General features: G+C 44.7%; 1 protein-coding gene across 1 annotated transcript in view; it reads right to left on the bottom strand.

The window, feature by feature from the left end:
- The window catches only part of LOC124290938 (tetraspanin-18-like), a 54,444-nt gene extending 41,078 nt beyond the window's left edge, over positions 1-13,366 (bottom strand). Inside the window, 1 exon segment of the mRNA XM_046727786.1 lies at positions 13,164-13,366. The gene's annotated coding sequence lies outside the window, so the exon portion shown is untranslated.
- Between the last annotated feature and the right edge of the window lie 6,971 nt (positions 13,367-20,337).

The following is a 20,337-nucleotide window of genomic DNA, read 5'->3' as shown; positions in this document are numbered from 1 at the left end:
GATCGTTGCTCAGTAACTTGGTTGATATAATGTTATCGTACCCAGATGACGGGGATCGTTGCTCAGTAACTTGGTTGATATAATGTTATCGTACCCAGATGGCGGGGATCGTTGCTCAGTAGTTTGGTTGATATAGTGTTATGGTACCCAGATGGCGGGGATCGTTGCTCAGTAGCTTGGTTGATATAGTGTTATCGTACCCAGATGGCGGGGATCGTTGCTCAGTAGCTTGGTTGATATAGTGTTATCGTACCCAGATGGCGGGGATCGTTGCTCAGTAACTTGGTTGATATAGTGTTATCGTACCCAGATGACGGGGATCGTTGCTCAGTAACTTGGTTGATATAGTGTTATCGCACTTCAGATGGCGGGATCGTTGCTCAATGCTGACGGTTGATATAATGTTATCGCATTACCCAGATGACGGGATCGTTGCTCAGTAACTTGGTTGATATAATGTTATCGCACCCAGATGGCGGGATCGTTGCTCAGTAGTTTGGTTGATATAGTGTTATCGCACCCAGATGACGGGGATCGTTGCTCAGTAGCTTGGTTGATATAGTGTTATCGTTACCCAGATGGCGGGGATTGTTGCTCAGTAACTTGGTTGATATAATGGTATCGTACCCAGATGGCGGGGATTGTTGCTCAGTAGCTTGGTTGATATAGTGTTATCGTACCCAGATGACGGGGATCGTTGCTCAGTAGCTTGGTTGATATAGTGTTATCGTACCCAGATGGCGGGGATCGTTGCTCAGTAGTTTGGTTGATATAGTGTTATCGTACTCAGATGGCGGGGATCGTTGCTCAGTAACTTGGTTGATATAATGTTATCATACCCAGATGGCGGGGATCGTTGCTCAGTAACTTGGTTGATATAATGTTATCGTACCCAGATGGCGGGGATCGTTGCTCAGTAACTTGGTTGATATAATGTTATCGTACCCAGATGGCGGGGATCGTTGCTCAGTAACTTGGTTGAAATAATGTTATCGTACCCAGATGGCGGGGATCGTTGCTCAGTAGCTTGGTTGATATAATGTTATCATACCCAGATGACGGGGGTCGTTGCTCAGTAGCTTGGTTCATATAATGTTATCGCACTCAGATGAAGGGATCGTTGCTCAGTAACTTGGTTGATATAATGTTATCGTACCCAGATGGCGGGGATCGTTGCTCAGTAACTTGGTTGATATAATGTTATCGTACACCCAGATGACGGGGATCGCTGCTCAGTAACTTGGTTGATATAATGTTATCGCACCCAGATGACGGGATCGTTGCTCAGTAACTTGGTTGATATAATGTTATCGTACTACCAGATGGCGGGGATCGTTGCTCAGTAACTTGGTTGATATAGTGTTATCATACCCAGATGGTGGGGATTGTTGTTCAGTAGCTTGGTTGATGTAGGGTTATCGTACCCAGATGGCGGGGATCGTTGCTCAGTAACTTGGTTGATAAAATGTTATCGCACCCAGATGGCGGGGATCGTTGCTCAGTAACTTGGTTGATATAGGGTTATCATACCCAGATGGCGGGGATCGTTGCTCAGTAGTTTGGTTGATATAGTGTTATCGTACCCAGATGGCGGGGATCGTTGCTCAGTAACTTGGTTGATATAGGGTTATCGCACCCAGATGGCGGGGATCGTTGCTCAGTAGTTTGGTTGATATAGTGTTATGGTACCCAGATGGCGGGGATCGTTGCTCAGTAGCTTGGTTGATATAATGTTATCATACCCAGATGGCGGGGATCGTTGCTCAGTAACTTGGTTGATATAATGTTATCGTACCCAGATGGCGGGGATCGTTGCTCAGTAACTTGGTTGATATAATGTTATCGTACCCAGATGGCGGGGATCGTTGCTCAGTAACTTGGTTGAAATAATGTTATCGTACCCAGATGGCGGGGATCGTTGCTCAGTAGCTTGGTTGATATAATGTTATCATACCCAGATGACGGGGGTCGTTGCTCAGTAGCTTGGTTCATATAATGTTATCGTACTCAGATGAAGGGGATCGTTGCTCAGTAACTTGGTTGATATAATGTTATCGTACCCAGATGGCGGGGATCGTTGCTCAGTAACTTGGTTGATATAATGTTATCGTACCCAGATGACGGGATCGTTGCTCTCAGTAACTTGGTTGATATAATGTTATCGCACCCAGATGACGGGGATCGTTGCTCAGTAACTTGGTTGATATAATGTTATCGCACCAGATGGCGGGATCGTTGCTCAGTAACTTGGTTGATATAGTGTTATCATACCCAGATGGTGGGGATTGTTGTTCAGTAGCTTGGTTGATGTAGGGTTATCGTACCCAGATGGCGGGGATCGTTGCTCAGTAACTTGGTTGATAAAATGTTATCGTACCCAGATGGCGGGGATCGTTGCTCAGTAACTTGGTTGATATAGGGTTATCATACCCAGATGGCGGGGATCGTTGCTCAGTAGTTTGGTTGATATAGTGTTATCGTACCCAGATGGCGGGGATCGTTGCTCAGTAACTTGGTTGATATAATGTTATCATACCCAGATGGCGGGGATCGTTGCTCAGTAACTTGGTTGATATAGGGTTATCGTACCCAGATGGCGGGGATCGTTGCTCAGTAGTTTGGTTGATATAGTGTTATGGTACCCAGATGGCGGGGATCGTTGCTCAGTAGCTTGGTTGATATAGTGTTATCGTACCCAGATGGCGGGGATCGTTGCTCAGTAACGTGGTTGATATAGTGTTATCGTACCCAGATGGCGGGGATCGTTGCTCAGTAACTTGGTTGATATAGTGTTATCGTACCCAGATGACGGGGATCGTTGCTCAGTAACTTGGTTGATATAGTGTTATCGTACCCAGATGGCGGGGATCGTTGCTCAGTAACGTGGTTGATATAGTGTTATCGTACCCAGATGGTGGGGATCGTTGCTCAGTAACTTAGTTGATATAGTGTTATCGTACCCAGATGACGGGGATCGTTGCTCAGTAACTTGGTTGATATAGTGTTATCATACCCAGATGGCGCGGATCGTTGCTCAGTAGCTTGGTTGATATAGGGTTAATATACCCAGATGGCGGGATCGTTGCTCAGTAGCTTGGTTGATATAGTGTTATCGTACCCAGATGGCGGATCGTTGCTCAGTAACTTGGTTGATATAGTGTTATCGTACCCAGATGACGGGGATCGTTGCTCAGTAACTTGGTTGATATAGTGTTATCGTACCCAGATGGCGAGGATCGCTTGCTCAGTAACGTGGTTGATATAATGTTATCGTGCTCCAGATATCGGGGATCGTTGCTCAGTAGCTTGGTTGATATAGTGTTATCATACCCAGATGGCGGGGATCGTTGCTCAGTAGCTTGGTTGATATAGGGTTAATATACCCAGATGGCGGGATCGTTGCTCAGTAACTTGGTTGATATAATGTTATCGTACCCAGATGGCGGGGATCGTTGCTCAGTAACTTGGTTGATATAATGTTATCGTACCCCAGATGGCGGGGATCGTTGCTCAGTAACTTGGTTGAAATAATGTTATCGTACCCAGATGGCGGGATCGTTGCTCAGTAGCTTGGTTGATATAGTGTTATCGTACCCAGATGACGGGGATCGTTGCTCAGTAACGTGGTTGATATAGTGTTATCGTACCCAGATGGCGGGGATCGTTGCTCAGTAACTTAGTTGATATAGTGTTATCGTACCCAGATGACGGGGATCGTTGCTCAGTTACTTGGTTGATATAGTGTTATCATACCCAGATGGCGGGGATCGTTGCTCAGTAGCTTGGTTGATATAGGGTTAATATACCCAGATGGCGGGGATCGTTGCTCAGTAACTTGGTTGATATAATGTTATCGTACCCAGATGGCGGGGATCGTTGCTCAGTAACTTGGTTGATATAATGTTATCGTACCCAGATGACGGGATCGTTGCTCAGTAACTTGGTTGATATAATGTTATCGTACCCAGATTGCGGGGATCGTTGCTCAGTAACTTGGTTGATATAATGTTATCATACCCAGATGGCGGGATCGTTGCTCAGTAGCTTGGTTGATATAGGGTTATCATACCCAGATGGCGAGGGATCGTTGCTCAGTAGCTTGGTTGATATAATGTTATCGTACCCAGATGGCGGGGATCGTTGCTCAGTAACTTGGTTGATATAATGTTATCATACCCAGATGGCGGGATCGTTGCTCAGTAGCTTGGTTGATATAATGTTATCATACCCAGATGGCGGGGATCGTTGCTCAGTAACTTGGTTGATATAGTGTTATCGTACCCAGATGGCGGGGATCGTTGCTCAGTAACTTGGTTGATATAGTGTTATCGTACCCAGATGGCGGGATCGTTGCTCAGTAACTTGGTTGATATAGTGTTATCATACCCAGATGGCGGGATTGTTGTTCAGTAGCTTTCGGTTGATATAGGGTTATCGCACCCAGATGGCGAGGATCGTTGCTCAGTAGCTTAGTTGATGTAGGGTTATCGTACCCAGATGGCGGGATCGTTGCTCAGTAACTTGGTTGATATAATGTTATCGTACCCAGATGAAGGGATCGTTGCTCAGTAACTTGGTTGATATAGGGTTATCATACCCAGATGGCGGGGATCGTTGCTCAGTAACTTGGTTGATATAGTGTTATCATTACCCAGATGGTGGGGATCGTTGCTCAGTAACTTGGTTGATATAGTGTTATCATACCCAGATGGCGGGATTGTTGTTCAGTAGCTTGGTTGATATAGGGTTATCGTACCCAGATGGCGGGGATCGTTGCTCAGTAGCTTGGTTGATGTAGGGTTATCGTTACCCAGATGGCGGATCGTTGCTCAGTAACTTGGTTGATATAATGTTATCGTACCCAGATGAAGGGGATCGTTGCTCAGTAACTTGGTTGATATAGGGTTATCATACCCAGATGGCGGGGATCGTTGCTCAGTAACTTGGTTGATATAGTGTTATCGTACCCAGATGGCGGGGATCGTTGCTCAGTAGCTTGGTTGATATAATGTTATCATACCCAAATGACGGGGGTCGTTGCTCAGTAGCTTGGTTGATATAATGTTATCGCATCAGATGAAGGGATCGTTGCTCAGTAACTTGGTTGATATAATGTTATCGCATTACCAGATGGCGGGGATCGTTGCTCAGTAACTTGGTTGATATAATGTTATCGCACTGCAGATGACGGGGATCGTTGCTCAGTAACTTGGTTGATATAATGTTATCGTTACCCAGATGGCGGGATCGTTGCTCAGTAACTTGGTTGATATAGTGTTATCATACCCAGATGGTGGGGATTGTTGTTCAGTAGCTTGGTTGATGTAGGGTTATCGTACCCAGATGGCGGGGATCGTTGCTCAGTAACTTGGTTGATAAAATGTTATCGTACCCAGATGGCGGGGATCGTTGCTCAGTAACTTGGTTGATATAGGGTTATCATACCCAGATGGCGGGGATCGTTGCTCAGTAGTTTGGTTGATATAGTGTTATCGTACTCAGATGGCGGGGATCGTTGCTCAGTAACTTGGTTGATATAATGTTATCATACCCAGATGGCGGGGATCGTTGCTCAGTAGCTTGGTTGATATAGCGTTATCGTACCCAGATGGCGGGGATCGTTGCTCAGTAACGTGGTTGATATAGTGTTATCGTACCCAGATGGCGGGGATCGTTGCTCAGTAACTTGGTTGATATAGTGTTATCGTACCCAGATGACGGGGATCGTTGCTCAGTAACTTGGTTGATATAGTGTTATCGTACCCAGATGGCGGGGATCGTTGCTCAGTAACGTGGTTGATATAGTGTTATCGTACCCAGATGGCGGGATCGTTGCTCAGTAACTTAGTTGATATAGTGTTATCGTACCCAGATGGCGGGGATCGTTGCTCAGTAACTTGGTTGATATAGTGTTATCATACCCAGATGGCGGGGATCGTTGCTCAGTAGCTTGGTTGATATAGGGTTAATATACCCAGATGGCGGGGATCGTTGCTCAGTAGCTTGGTTGATATAGTGTTATCGTACCCAGATGGCGGGGATCGTTGCTCAGTAACTTGGTTGATATAGTGTTATCATACCCAGATGGCGGGGATTGTTGTTCAGTAGCTCGGTTGATATAGGGTTATCGTACCCAGATGGCGGGGATCGTTGCTCAGTAGCTTAGTTGATGTAGGGTTATCGTACCCAGATGGCGGGGATCGTTGCTCAGTAACTTGGTTGATATAATGTTATCGTTACCCAGATGAAGGATCGTTGCTCAGTAACTTGGTTGATATAGGGTTATCATACCCAGATGGCGGGGATCGTTGCTCAGTAACTTGGTTGATATAGTGTTATCGTACCCAGATGGCGGGGATCGTTGCTCAGTAACTTGGTTGATATAGTGTTATCATACCCAGATGGCGGGGATTGTTGTTCAGTAGCTCGGTTGATATAGGGTTATCGTACCCAGATGGCGGGGATCGTTGCTCAGTAGCTTAGTTGATGTAGGGTTATCGTACCCAGATGGCGGGGATCGTTGCTCAGTAACTTGGTTGATATAATGTTATCGTACCCAGATGAAGGGGATCGTTGCTCAGTAACTTGGTTGATATAGGGTTATCATACCCAGATGGCGGGGATCGTTGCTCAGTAACTTGGTTGATATAGTGTTATCGTACCCAGATGGTGGGGATCGTTGCTCAGTAACTTGGTTGATATAGTGTTATCATACCCAGATGGCGGGGATTGTTGTTCAGTAGCTTGGTTGATATAGGGTTATCGTACCCAGATGGCGGGGATCGTTGCTCAGTAGCTTGGTTGATGTAGGGTTATCGTACCCAGATGGCGGGGATCGTTGCTCAGTAACTTGGTTGATATAATGTTATCGTACCCAGATGAAGGGGATCGTTGCTCAGTAACTTGGTTGATATAGGGTTATCATACCCAGATGGCGGGGATCGTTGCTCAGTAACTTGGTTGATATAGTGTTATCGTACCCAGATGGCGGGGATCGTTGCTCAGTAGCTTGGTTGATATAATGTTATCATACCCAAATGACGGGGGTCGTTGCTCAGTAGCTTGGTTGATATAATGTTATCGTACTCAGATGAAGGGGATCGTTGCTCAGTAACTTGGTTGATATAATGTTATCGTACCCAGATGGCGGGGATCGTTGCTCAGTAACTTGGTTGATATAATGTTATCGTTACCCAGATGGCGGGATCGTTGCTCAGTAACTTGGTTGATATAATGTTATCGTACCCAGATGGCGGGGATCGTTGCTCAGTAACTTGGTTGATATAGTGTTATCATACCCAGATGGTGGGGATTGTTGTTCAGTAGCTTGGTTGATGTAGGGTTATCGTACCCAGATGGCGGGGATCGTTGCTCAGTAACTTGGTTGATAAAATGTTATCGTACCCAGATGGCGGGGATCGTTGCTCAGTAACTTGGTTGATATAGGGTTATCATACCCAGATGGCGGGATCGTTGCTCAGTAGTTTGGTTGATATAGTGTTATCGTTCGCACTCAGATGGCGGGGATCGTTGCTCAGTAACTTGGTTGATATAATGTTATCATACCCAGATGGCGGGGATCGTTGCTCAGTAGCTTGGTTGATATAGCGTTATCGTACCCAGATGGCGGGGATCGTTGCTCAGTAACGTGGTTGATATAGTGTTATCGTACCCAGATGGCGGGGATCGTTGCTCAGTAACTTGGTTGATATAGTGTTATCGTACCCAGATGGCGGGGATCGTTGCTCAGTAACTTGGTTGATATAGTGTTATCGTACCCAGATGGCGGGGATCGTTGCTCAGTAACGTGGTTGATATAGTGTTATCGTACCCAGATGGCGGGGATCGTTGCTCAGTAACTTAGTTGATATAGTGTTATCGTACCCAGATGACGGGGATCGTTGCTCAGTAACTTGGTTGATATAGTGTTATCATACCCAGATGGCGGGATCGTTGCTCAGTAGCTTGGTTGATATAGGGTTAATATACCCAGATGGCGGGGATCGTTGCTCAGTAGCTTGGTTGATATAGTGTTATCGTACCCAGATGGCGGGGATCGTTGCTCAGTAACTTGGTTGATATAGTGTTATCGTACCCAGATGACGGGGATCGTTGCTCAGTAACTTGGTTGATATAGTGTTATCGTACCCAGATGGCGGGGATCGTTGCTCAGTAACGTGGTTGATATAATGTTATCGTACCCAGATGACCGGGATCGTTGCTCAGTAGCTTGGTTGATATAGTGTTATCATACCCAGATGGCGGGGATCGTTGCTCAGTAGCTTGGTTGATATAGGGTTAATATACCCAGATGGCGGGGATCGTTGCTCAGTAACTTGGTTGATATAATGTTATCGTACCCAGATGGCGGGGATCGTTGCTCAGTAACTTGGTTGATATAATGTTATCGTACCCAGATGGCGGGGATCGTTGCTCAGTAACTTGGTTGAAATAATGTTATCGTACCCAGATGGCGGGGATCGTTGCTCAGTAGCTTGGTTGATATAGTGTTATCGTACCCAGATGACGGGGATCGTTGCTCAGTAACGTGGTTGATATAGTGTTATCGTACCCAGATGGCGGGGATCGTTGCTCAGTAACTTAGTTGATATAGTGTTATCGTACCCAGATGACGGGGATCGTTGCTCAGTAACTTGGTTGATATAGTGTTATCGTACCCAGATGGCGGGGATCGTTGCTCAGTAGCTTGGTTGATATAGGGTTAATATACCCAGATGGCGGGGATCGTTGCTCAGTAACTTGGTTGATGTAATGTTATTGTACCCAGATGGCGGGGATCGTTGCTCAGTAACTTGGTTGATATAATGTTATCGTACCCAGATGACGGGATCGTTGCTCAGTAACTTGGTTGATATAATGTTATCGTACCCAGATTGCGGGGATCGTTGCTCAGTAACTTGGTTGATATAATGTTATCATACCCAGATGGCGGGGATCGTTGCTCAGTAGCTTGGTTGATATAGGGTTATCATACCCAGATGGCGGGGATCGTTGCTCAGTAGCTTGGTTGATATAATGTTATCGTACCCAGATGGCGGGGATCGTTGCTCAGTAACTTGGTTGATATAATGTTATCGTACCCAGATGGCGGGGATCGTTGCTCAGTAGCTTGGTTGATATAATGTTATCATACCCAGATGGCGGGGATCGTTGCTCAGTAACTTGGTTGATATAGTGTTATCGTACCCAGATGAAGGGGATCGTTGCTCAGTAACTTGGTTGATATAGTGTTATCGTACCCAGATGGCGGGGATCGTTGCTCAGTAACTTGGTTGATATAGTGTTATCATACCCAGATGGCGGGGATTGTTGTTCAGTAGCTTGGTTGATATAGGGTTATCGTACCCAGATGGCGGGGATCGTTGCTCAGTAGCTTGGTTGATGTAGGGTTATCGTACCCAGATGGCGGGGATCGTTGCTCAGTAACTTGGTTGATATAATGTTATCGTACCCAGATGAAGGGGATCGTTGCTCAGTAACTTGGTTGATATAGGGTTATCATACCCAGATGGCGGGGATCGTTGCTCAGTAACTTGGTTGATATAGTGTTATCGTACCCAGATGGCGGGGATCGTTGCTCAGTAACTTGGTTGATATAATGTTATCGTACCCAGATGACGGGATCGTTGCTCAGTAGCTTGGTTGATATAATGTTATCGTACCCAGATGGCGGGGATCGTTGCTCAGTAGTTTGGTTGATATAGTGTTATGGTACCCAGATGGCGGGGATCGTTGCTCAGTAGCTTGGTTGATATAGTGTTATCGTACCCAGATGGCGGGGATCGTTGCTCAGTAACGTGGTTGATATAGTGTTATCGTACCCAGATGGCGGGGATCGTTGCTCAGTAACTTGGTTGATATAGTGTTATCGTACCCAGATGACGGGGATCGTTGCTCAGTAACTTGGTTGATATAGTGTTATCGTACCCAGATGGCGGGGATCGTTGCTCAGTAACGTGGTTGATATAATGTTATCGTACCCAGATGACGGGGATCGTTGCTCAGTAACTTGGTTGATATAATGTTATCGTACCCAGATGGCGGGGATCGTTGCTCAGTAGTTTGGTTGATATAGTGTTATCGTACCCAGATGACGGGGATCGTTGCTCAGTAGCTTGGTTGATATAGTGTTATCGTACCCAGATGACGGGGATTGTTGCTCAGTAACTTGGTTGATATAATGGTATCGTACCCAGATGGCGGGGATTGTTGCTCAGTAGCTTGGTTGATATAGTGTTATCGTACCCAGATGACGGGGATCGTTGCTCAGTAGCTTGGTTGATATAGTGTTATCGTACCCAGATGACGGGGATCGTTGCTCAGTAGCTTGGTTGATATAGTGTTATCGTACCCAGATGGCGGGGATCGTTGCTCAGTAGCTTGGTTGATATAGTGTTATCGTACCCAGATGACGGGATCGTTGCTCAGTAGCTTGGTTGATATAGTGTTATCGTAGCCAAATGACGGGGATCGTTGCTCATAATATCAATCACTGGTTTGTCGGATCCAGATTATATTTTGTACATGCCGCCGTCATATGGCTTGGAATATTGATGACTATGGCGTTAAACATCACAGTCCGTCAGCTATTACAGAGAGTTCTGGTTGGGATAGTTACGTATTTGTTAAATTCTACTTTGCGTTACACACTCATAATATAGTGAGAGAAGCAAATAAAGTAACACCTTTAAAGCGTTCCTTTAATATTTTCCAGTTTTCATCACCAACTTTGAATAGCGCTGTGGGGGGAAATCTGAGAATAAATAAAGGAACACTGTCATGAAGTGGTGTTCCCTTATTTGTTTCCCTCAGTATATTTGTTAATATAAATGCATATACATTGATGACATAGACATAGAAGACATCAGCATAAACACGGGAAGCATAAATAAGATGTCATCACCAGTTTAATGAAATCAGCGTCTGAATAATGACAACGCATCGACGGCCATAGATATACGAAGATTAACGCAACGTGAAATGTCATGGTGGGAATAAAGTTGGTAGTCTAGGAAGCCGAACAACTGTCATTGACTATCGTCGTAGTATCCAAAGTCACAGAGAACCTTCTCTAAACTTGATGCCAGCATCAGGTTCGTCACGTGACCGACCAAAGTTAGACCGAGACCATGTTTCACCAGTTGCCCATGGCCCGCACAGCCAAGCATTCGTAGGCCAGCGACAGTCGTAAGTCTATGTTCAATATGGAAGTGACGATCGTCCGAGCGCAACAACAGACTTACGGTTATGTTAAAGTGTGGAAGTTACGGTGACCTTAGCGCAACGACAGCCGTACGTCTATGCTTAAGTATTGGACTTACGGTCACCTTAGGGTAACGACTGTCGTAAGTCAATGCTTAAGTATTGACGTTACGGTCACCTTAGCGCAAGGATAGCCATAACTCTATGATTAAGTATTGGAGTTACGGTCACCTCAAAGCTACGACCGCTTTGTGGAACGACAATCAGGGCTACTTCACTACGCCATTTGTGTGAAGTTGTAGAAGAATACCCCAGTACAATCTCCAACAGCAGCAGGTTCATGACACCGAAGGAAATCTGACCTGACCTGCCAGCTGCCTTTGTGAGGCCGGTCTTCGAGCCAGATGGTCATATTATGCCCATATTGTCAGCTCTTTCCACGGGTGGACGCACCCAATCATTATCTGTTGATTAGTCCACCGCTCCACCCCACACCGCCGACTGCTGACATACCAGGGTGTGTGATTGTCACTTACAAGTAGTGTACGGCGTAGCTGTCACAGTTCACCGACGGCTGAGATCCACGTACCCATTCATCTCAACCGGTCTTTCTCTTCCACATACCCATCCGTATGTCTACCCGAACAATAGGCATAGAAACACTCTGGGTTTTCAGACAACACCGGCTTGTGACAGCGGAGCAGGGTAGTGTAAAACCCGGCTATGACATATTTGTGAGGTGATTCATGTAAGAGATAAGATAGGACGGAGAGCGTGCCTTGCAAGCAGTCAGCTTCCTGGTCCTAAATCCTGGAGGGCGGGAGGGAGCACAATAGTCTACTGATACACTTTTGTTGGTCAACAGGGGAGGTGCATATAAAAGTGCTCATAAACGTGTGGACACCTGCAGACTTGGTTCTGTCTACACACCTGGCGGTATTGCCCCGAGCCAAGGAAGCAGACACGTCATGTCTCACTCCCAGCTAATTACCTGTAATGTCAAACTCCTCCACTCCTCTCACCTGTAGTAACACACAGCCTAACTCTCACTACCTGGTCCAGGGGGATACAGCAGGGGGATGCTGGAAAGCACATGGATGATACTGAAGGAGTGGGTGGATGACATTTGTACTTGGGCACATAGGTGGTATTGATACCGAGGGGCACATTGGTGATACTGACACTGGGGCACACGGGTGATATTAATACCGAGGGGCACACGGGTACTATTGATACCGGGGGTGAATTGGTCATATTGATACCGAGAGTGCATGAGTGATATTGATACCGTAGAGAATGTGTGATATTGATATTAGGGCACATGTGTGATATTGATACCGAGGGATGCATTGATCATATTGATACAGGGGCACATGTGTGATATTGAAACTAGGGCACCCGGGTGATATTGATATAGTTGGGCACACGATGTTATTGGGGCACATGTGTGATTTGATCATTGATCATATTGATACCGAAGGATGCATGGGTTATTTTGACAGCGAAGAGTGCTTCACTACACGTCGACTATAATCCGACCAGCATGGATTACACAGACAAGGTGAGAGACTGTTATATATTTCCTAGTCACTGTCAGGCGATACTGGTTAGATCCAATATCAGTGATAGGTGGGACGTAATACACTAAATATACCCCATATCGACATAGCCAGAGTGTCGACACAACGGGGCAAATATCACTGTTACATCATTAAACCATTTATCAGGTTAAAACAAGTATACGAGATAACTACATATGGTACTTTCAGCAGTATATATACGATAATGTACCCCCACACCTGTTGTAGCGTCCCACGGGGGAGGAACACCCTACCCCAGAATATACATCCCCAGGTATACTTGGTACAGCTAACGTTGATATATGTTATATCTGGACATAGATTACGAGTCAAACATGCTGGTTATTCACTTGTACTCACCTACAGCTGTGTAGTATTGTCCAGTACGTGTGTTATGTCCCTGTGTCGGAGTGAACTTCACCTGTAATGTTCCCAGCGATACTCACTGATCCCTGCCGTATCATATCACATGACACACCCACTTAATCAGGTCAGCCGGCGTCACGTGGTCACGTGATATGAGAAGAACGGTACAAGTATAGCATATCTTACTGTTGGTATATCGTGACGGGTACGTCTCAGTGCTCCGATTTGAGGCTATTTAAAGCACTTTTCCCCGAGCGTGATAGAATAGAATAGAATAGAATAATACTTTAATGCCTTTTCAGGAATTTGTGTTACATCAGCAGAGCTACTGACACATTAGAGATACCAAACATATTTACATAAATTCTTTGATTTAGATATCTTCACATTTGTTTAAGAGAGATATATGGTACTTGGAATAAAGGATGTACGGGCTCTCTTAGTTTTCTAATTGGAACTTTGTATCGGCGGCCTGAAGGGAGAAGGTTGTATTCCGAATTTAAGTAGTGAGTACGGTCAGATATGATTTTGACAGCTTGATTCACGATTTGCCGCTCATATATTGATGATAAACATTCAAATCTGACTCCAGCGATTTTACTTGCAGTGTTAACAATTTTGTCTATTTTAGATTTGAGATGAACTGAGAGAGACCCGTACCAACAATGGAAGGAAAATGTTAAAATACTCTGAATAAATGCTACATAAAAAGATGACATCACAGATGGGTTAACATTAAAAGATCTCAATTTACGCATGAGATGAAGACGTTGTTGACACTTTTTGTATAGGGCTTCAGTGTTAGAGTTCCAGTTCAGCTTAGAGTCAATGAAGGTTCCCAGATACTTATACTCCGACACTGTCTCAACACATTCACCGTTGATTATCACTGGAAGCAGTTCTGTGGGTTTACTCCGAAAGTCAATTATCAGTTCCTTTGTTTTGTGACATTTAAGAGTAAGTGGTTTTCTGCACACCAAGTCGTAAAATGATTAATGTCCTCTTTATACAGTTCTTCAGAATCAGTGTCGTTCAGTTTGCCGACAATTGCTGCATCATCTGCGAACTTTACAGTTGAACAGGTTGAATTCGAGCTTGCACAATCATTAGTGTAGAGGGTGAAAAGAACAGGAGATATTACACAGCCTTGTGGTGCACCAGTGTTGGTGGTCCGTTTACTCGATACAGCCCCGTTAACTTTCACGTACTGCTGTCTGTCCACAAGAAAGTTTTCGATCCACTTGATGAGGTATGAGTTAACGCCCATGTCTAACAGTTTCTGTATCATGATATGTGGCTGGATAGTGTTGAACGCAGATGAAAAGTCAACGAAGAGGACCCTTATGTATGACTTAGGTGTCTCTAGATGTTTATAGACATTATTCAGGAGTGACAGTGTGGCATCAACAACTCCTCTCCTTGGCCTGTAGGCGAACTGAAGCGGTTCCAGTATGTCGGCAACTTCCTGACGGAGATGTCTCAACAAGATGCGTTCCAGCGACTTCATTGCTATAGATGTGAGAGCAACCGGCCTGTAGTCGTTGAGTTCTTTAGGTTGTGTCTTTTTAGGAACTGGTACAATTTCTGATGTTTTCCAGACCGAAGGAATAACGTGTGTATTCACTGAGAATTGAAACAATCTAGTGAAAACTGTACACAGTTGAAGTCTGCACACCTTCAACACAATGCCGTCAAGGCTGTCAGGTCCTTTTTGCTTTTCTGATGTTAATTCTGGAGAAGCTTTGAATGACGTCAGCTTCTGATATATGGATACGACTTTCACTATCCTGTACGGCTTCACTAACTTGGGCTCTCTCATCGGTAAAGTCGTGACAATCAAAGGCTGTTGAAAGTGTTGAGGTCCTCAGCAAAGGTTTTATTATCCCCGGCGTTGGTTGTCTGTCGTCGCCTGCTCTTGCCAATCATCGTGTTCACGCCTTGCCAGGCTTGTTGCAGATTGCTTTGCTGAAACTGTCTCTCAACTTTCTCTTTGTACGCTAGTTTACACTCACGAGCTTTAAGATTGATGTCCTTCTGTATGCATTTGAGTTTTATTCTATCTTGAGTTTTATGGAATCCTGGAAGGGACATTGTTGCGTTGTCGCATTGTCGCGTTGTCGCCCTCTCAAATACAAGCAAAATGAAGCAAAATTAACCAAAACGCGACATCGCGACAACGCGATAACGCGACATTTCGCCCATTTGTCGCATTGTCGCGATGTCGCGTGTCGCGTTTTGAATAATATTTTTTTTTATTCCTCCAAAGGGCGACACGCGACATAGCGACAATTTTCAAGGTCAAAATATGTCGCGTTGTCTCGCGTCGCCCTATGTAAAAACAGCCTAAAAAATTACCATGAAATCGCTTGGCAGAGTTGCGTACCCTTGAAGTGCCAGAAACCAACCCTCCCTCTCTCTCACTCCGCTCCACTGCGCTCCGCTCCGCCCCACTCCGCTCTTCTCCACCACCGCTCGCTCCGCTCCACCCACCCCTCCTCCTCCTCCATCCTCCACCCTCCCTCCACTCCACTCCACTCCACTCCACTCCACTCCTCTCCTCTCCTCTCCTATCCACTCCTCTCCACTCCACTCCGCTCCACTTCCACTCCTCACTCACTCACTCAAGGTTTAGGGAACTTGGTAAATTAGCAAGGTATTTCATTACAATAATGTGTTGTGATGTGTGTTTTTCAATTCTATTTGAATCCTATATTATTAATCCTGCACATGTCATGATTCATAATATATCGATAAATTTCTCATACGATACTATACCCAGCGATACACATGTACTTGTATCGTGTCAAACATACACCTACTCAATCATAATAATTTTCAGCAAAATGGCCAGTTTCAATACATCCATTCCATTCACCAAGAACTCGTAACCCACAGACTTCACGGCCACATTTATTATTACTCTGGGTTCGATCCCTGGGCATCTTCGCCCTTTAAAAACATCTAAACATAATAATCCTTGTAATATCCAAGATATTTTTATGGATTAATCTTCTTTTTAATTTCTCTCACGACGTTTCGAGACCATTCCAGGTCCCTTCATCAGGTGAACTGGCAGTTAAGACTATGACGTCGTCACTATGACGTCACAACTGAGTTATGACGTCACAATGCAAGTGACATCACAGTACACTAGGGAGAGTACTGTATAAGTGAGTTTGAAGAGTAATTACATAATGATGAAAATTCATGCTAAATAATAGAGTTGAAAGTTGAATTGTCAATACACAACAACTGCTAATTACACAAAAGTTACTTGATAGCAGGCTTTCAAAAAAGAATAGTAGACTCGTTTTTCTTTTATCTAAAGTTCATCAAAAGTTAATCAAGAGGTCCCACGCACTTGGCAGGTAGACACCTTGATCACGATTCATTGCTGGTTTATGTCTCCTTATCTCCACAGCCTCCTGGAGTTTTCTCCGACGCCAGTCGTTGTTATTTCTCGAAAGCACCCTGATATCATTCCACATGATAACATGACTTGGGTTATTTGCCTTGTGCTCCGATATAGCTGACTTATCATTTTGTTTGCATACTGACGACTTGTGTTCAGCAACTCGGGTGTTAATGGGCCTGAGAGTCTCGCCAATATATTGATCGCCACAGCTGCATAGATCTGGAATGGTCTCGAAACGTCGTGAGAGAAATTAAAAAGAAGTTTAATCAATAAAAATATCTTGGACATCAATGTACAACTTCTAAATGCCACTGAAAGACATCCTTGTAATAGTTTTGAAATTCCGCGGTAACTAATAAAACGCGACAATGCGACAACGCGACATTTTGATGAAATGTCGCATTGTCGCGTGTCGCGTTTTATAAGTTACGGCGGATTTTATAAACTATCACAAGCATGATTACTTTTCGATGTTTGGAGTGGATTGGAGTGAGTGAGTGAGTGGGTGGAGAGTGAGCGGGGAGCGGAGCGGAGTGGAGTGGAGCGGAGCGGAGTTGAGTGAGTTGGTGGAGTGGAATGAGTGAGTGAGTGAGTGGAGCGGGGAGTGGAGTGAGTGAGTGAGTGAGTGAGTGGAGTGGAGTGGAGTGGAGTGGAGGGAGAGAGTGAGTGAGTGGAGTGGAGTGGAGGGGAGCGGAGTGAGTAAGTGAGTGAGTGGAGCGGGGAGCGGAGCGGAGTGAGTGAGTGAGCGGATGGAGTGGAGTGGAATGAGTGAGTGAGTGAGTGAGTGGAGAGGAGCGAAGTGGTGTGGAGTAGAGTAGAGCGGAGATGAGTGAGTGGAGTGGAGCAAAGTGGTGTGGAGTTGAGTAGAGCGGAGAAGAGTGGAGTGGAGCGGAGTTTAGTGGGGTGGAGTGAGTGAGTGGGTGGAGCGGGGAGTTGAATGGAGGGAGGGAGCGAGCGAGCGAGCGAGGGTTGATTTCTGGCTCTAAGGGTACGCAACTCTGCCAAGCGATTTGACCGCTTTTAAAATCATAATCATAAAATTCCATTTGTATGGCGTTTTCCCAAGAAGAATATCACGTTCAAAGTCGAACAAAACTGTATTTGAGGTGCTGGATGGTTAAGTGATATTACCATCTCATTCTACCTGGTATCCATCCACTGCTGGCTGAACAAGTTCATCAGCGTCGGACAGGACTGTACCAAGAACTCTGAGGAGCCACACTGTGGAACATAGTGACCCATTCGTGGACATCACTTGATGTTTCTGCCGATGTGGTCTGAATTTTAACAATATTTGAGTTTTTTCACAACCTGTGAGCTTGATATGGGTGAAATGTCCAAAGTGATGAGTGTGTATGGTGCTGGGATTCGAACCTATGATCATAGTTATCTGGTGTGACTAAGAGACACAACTCTGCACAGCAAATTGCCCCCGCCTTGAATGACAGAGCCACCGTGTGCCGTGATTACAATGAATAGTAGCGCTAATAAATTGTCTTCATGCTAAAACACACTTGATTGGCCAAATACATTTACAATATATACAATAATTTTCAAAGCAACAATGAAAGATTTCCATTAAGTTCAAGAAAAGCAGCCCCCATTATCATTACGCGTACTACTTCATTGTAAAAACCATTGAAGGTAACAAAAGACCACTGAAGTGTGAAATAGAGTATAACATTTCCTGCGCATGCGTAGACTAATTGACTTTCTACGCATGCGCACCAGTAATCGAAAAGGGCGACAACGCGACACGCGACAATGCGACATATTGAATATGTCGCATTGTCGCGTGTCGCGTTTTAATGATTGTTTAGGCTTCTTTTTACACATCTTAGATAGGGCTACGCGCGACAACGCGACATATTTTGACCTTGAAAATTGTCGCTATGTCGCGTCGCCCTTGGAGAATAGAAAAATATTATTCAAAACGCGACACGCGACATCGCGACAATACGACAAATGGGCGAAATGTCGCGTTGTCGCGATGTCGCGTGTCGCGTTTTGGTTTATTTTGCCTCACTTTCCTTGTGTTTGAGAGGACGACAATGCGACAACGCAACAATGTCCCTTCTCGGATTCCATACAAATGAAGAAAAACGTATTTTCCATGGTTTTCACGCGAAACCAAGTAGATTCTTCTGTGGTTAAGGTAAAATCTGAAAACAGATCCATACGAGTTATTCGTTGCTTCTGATACCAACAGGAACAAACTGTTGACCTCTTCAAAAGACATTTCACGAGCACAATACCGCTACACATACCCCGGTACAGGCTATTGATAACGTGTTATCAAATGTGTTACCACTTGATCGCGAGGTTGAACTCATTGTATCGCCCCTTATCTATACCAGGAAGAAAATTAGACTTCTATTATTGTATTCGTCCTCCAGGGAAGGACATGCTACACAAGTGAGTGAGTGAGTGATCCAGTGAGTGTGTGAGAGAGTGAGTGAGTTAGGTTATCGCCGCTGTGGACACTACTCCACATACACCACGGCGTGTCACCATGGAGGAAAGCCGGAAGTGATGCACATGTCTGACCTTGACAACAGAGGTGGACATTTCATTTGTCTGGCCACTGTTCCAGTACAAGGGCTGGTTCCACCAAAGCGTGAAGGAATACTTAAACTCAGACCTATACGACATACGTAGCTATGCGGTATACCTTTCCTATTTAAATTCGTCCCGCTCAATATGTACAACATTACTGATTTTACATAAATCTTTACAACACTGAAAACAACCAAGCCTAACGTTCTCTGTATGATGTATAACGTAATGACCCATCATTATTTCTTCGCTATAACTCTGTGGTATGAGGGGCGATGGGGTAGCCTAATGGTTAAAGCATTGGCTCGTCACGCCAAAGACCCGGGTTCGAATCCCCACATGGGTACAATGTGTGAAGCCCATTTCTGGTGTCCCCCGCCGTGATGTTGCTGGAATATTGCTAAAAGCGGCGTAAAACCAAACTCAGTCAGTCAGTCAGTCTGTGGTAAGAATTATTCTAAGACATTTTGTTTTTGTCAGTAGAAGTATTTTATCCAAAATGGCATTGTTTTGGTGACAGTAAAACAGACACTGTCTCCAAGAATTAAGAGTAGCGCACCTGTCATAGTTCATGCAGCGTTCGAAATTAACATCGGTCCTAAGGCCTGACGCCTACTGAAAAACACAACTTTTGTTTTCTGCAGGTCCATGTGGCCGACGGCATTTTCATCCCCAATAACTAAGAGTATTTTTTCCATATTAAAATATAGGGCCTACACATTCTGATCAGGACCCATAACTTTTTATGAACACATTAAATGGCATAATTGTGTGAGTCATGTTAAATGGAGTTGCTTATATTCATTCATTGGTAGCATTATCTGGTTTCCACGTTTCATCTGTTATCTGCCTCTACCCCGGTCACGTTTACAAGGCGTCCACCACAAATTGCAGAAGAAATGGTTTCAGCTGATTTACAACCAGGATCTACCCCTATATAACATATTCTCAGATTCCTTAACTTGAGACAGCTCTTACCAAATGTAGATTTTACTGGCGTTTCATTTAATTATCTCGGTTATGACCACGAGGGAAAATCATTTTAAAATATACTGTACATATTCTCTTACATATTTCTTAACAACTTGTAGTCCTAAAATAGATTTCTCAAAGTTTTCTTGGGACAAAGTTTTGATGATATTAAACTCATTTAACCAAAGAAAGGTAACTGCCTCTATACAGAGTGAGTGGCAACGA

This window comes from Haliotis rubra, unplaced genomic scaffold (genome assembly GCF_003918875.1).
Source record: "Haliotis rubra isolate DU_JTF1 unplaced genomic scaffold, ASM391887v1 Scf478, whole genome shotgun sequence".
Lineage (NCBI taxonomy): Eukaryota > Metazoa > Mollusca > Gastropoda > Lepetellida > Haliotidae > Haliotis > Haliotis rubra.
This window is presented reverse-complemented; position numbering and strand designations above follow the sequence as displayed.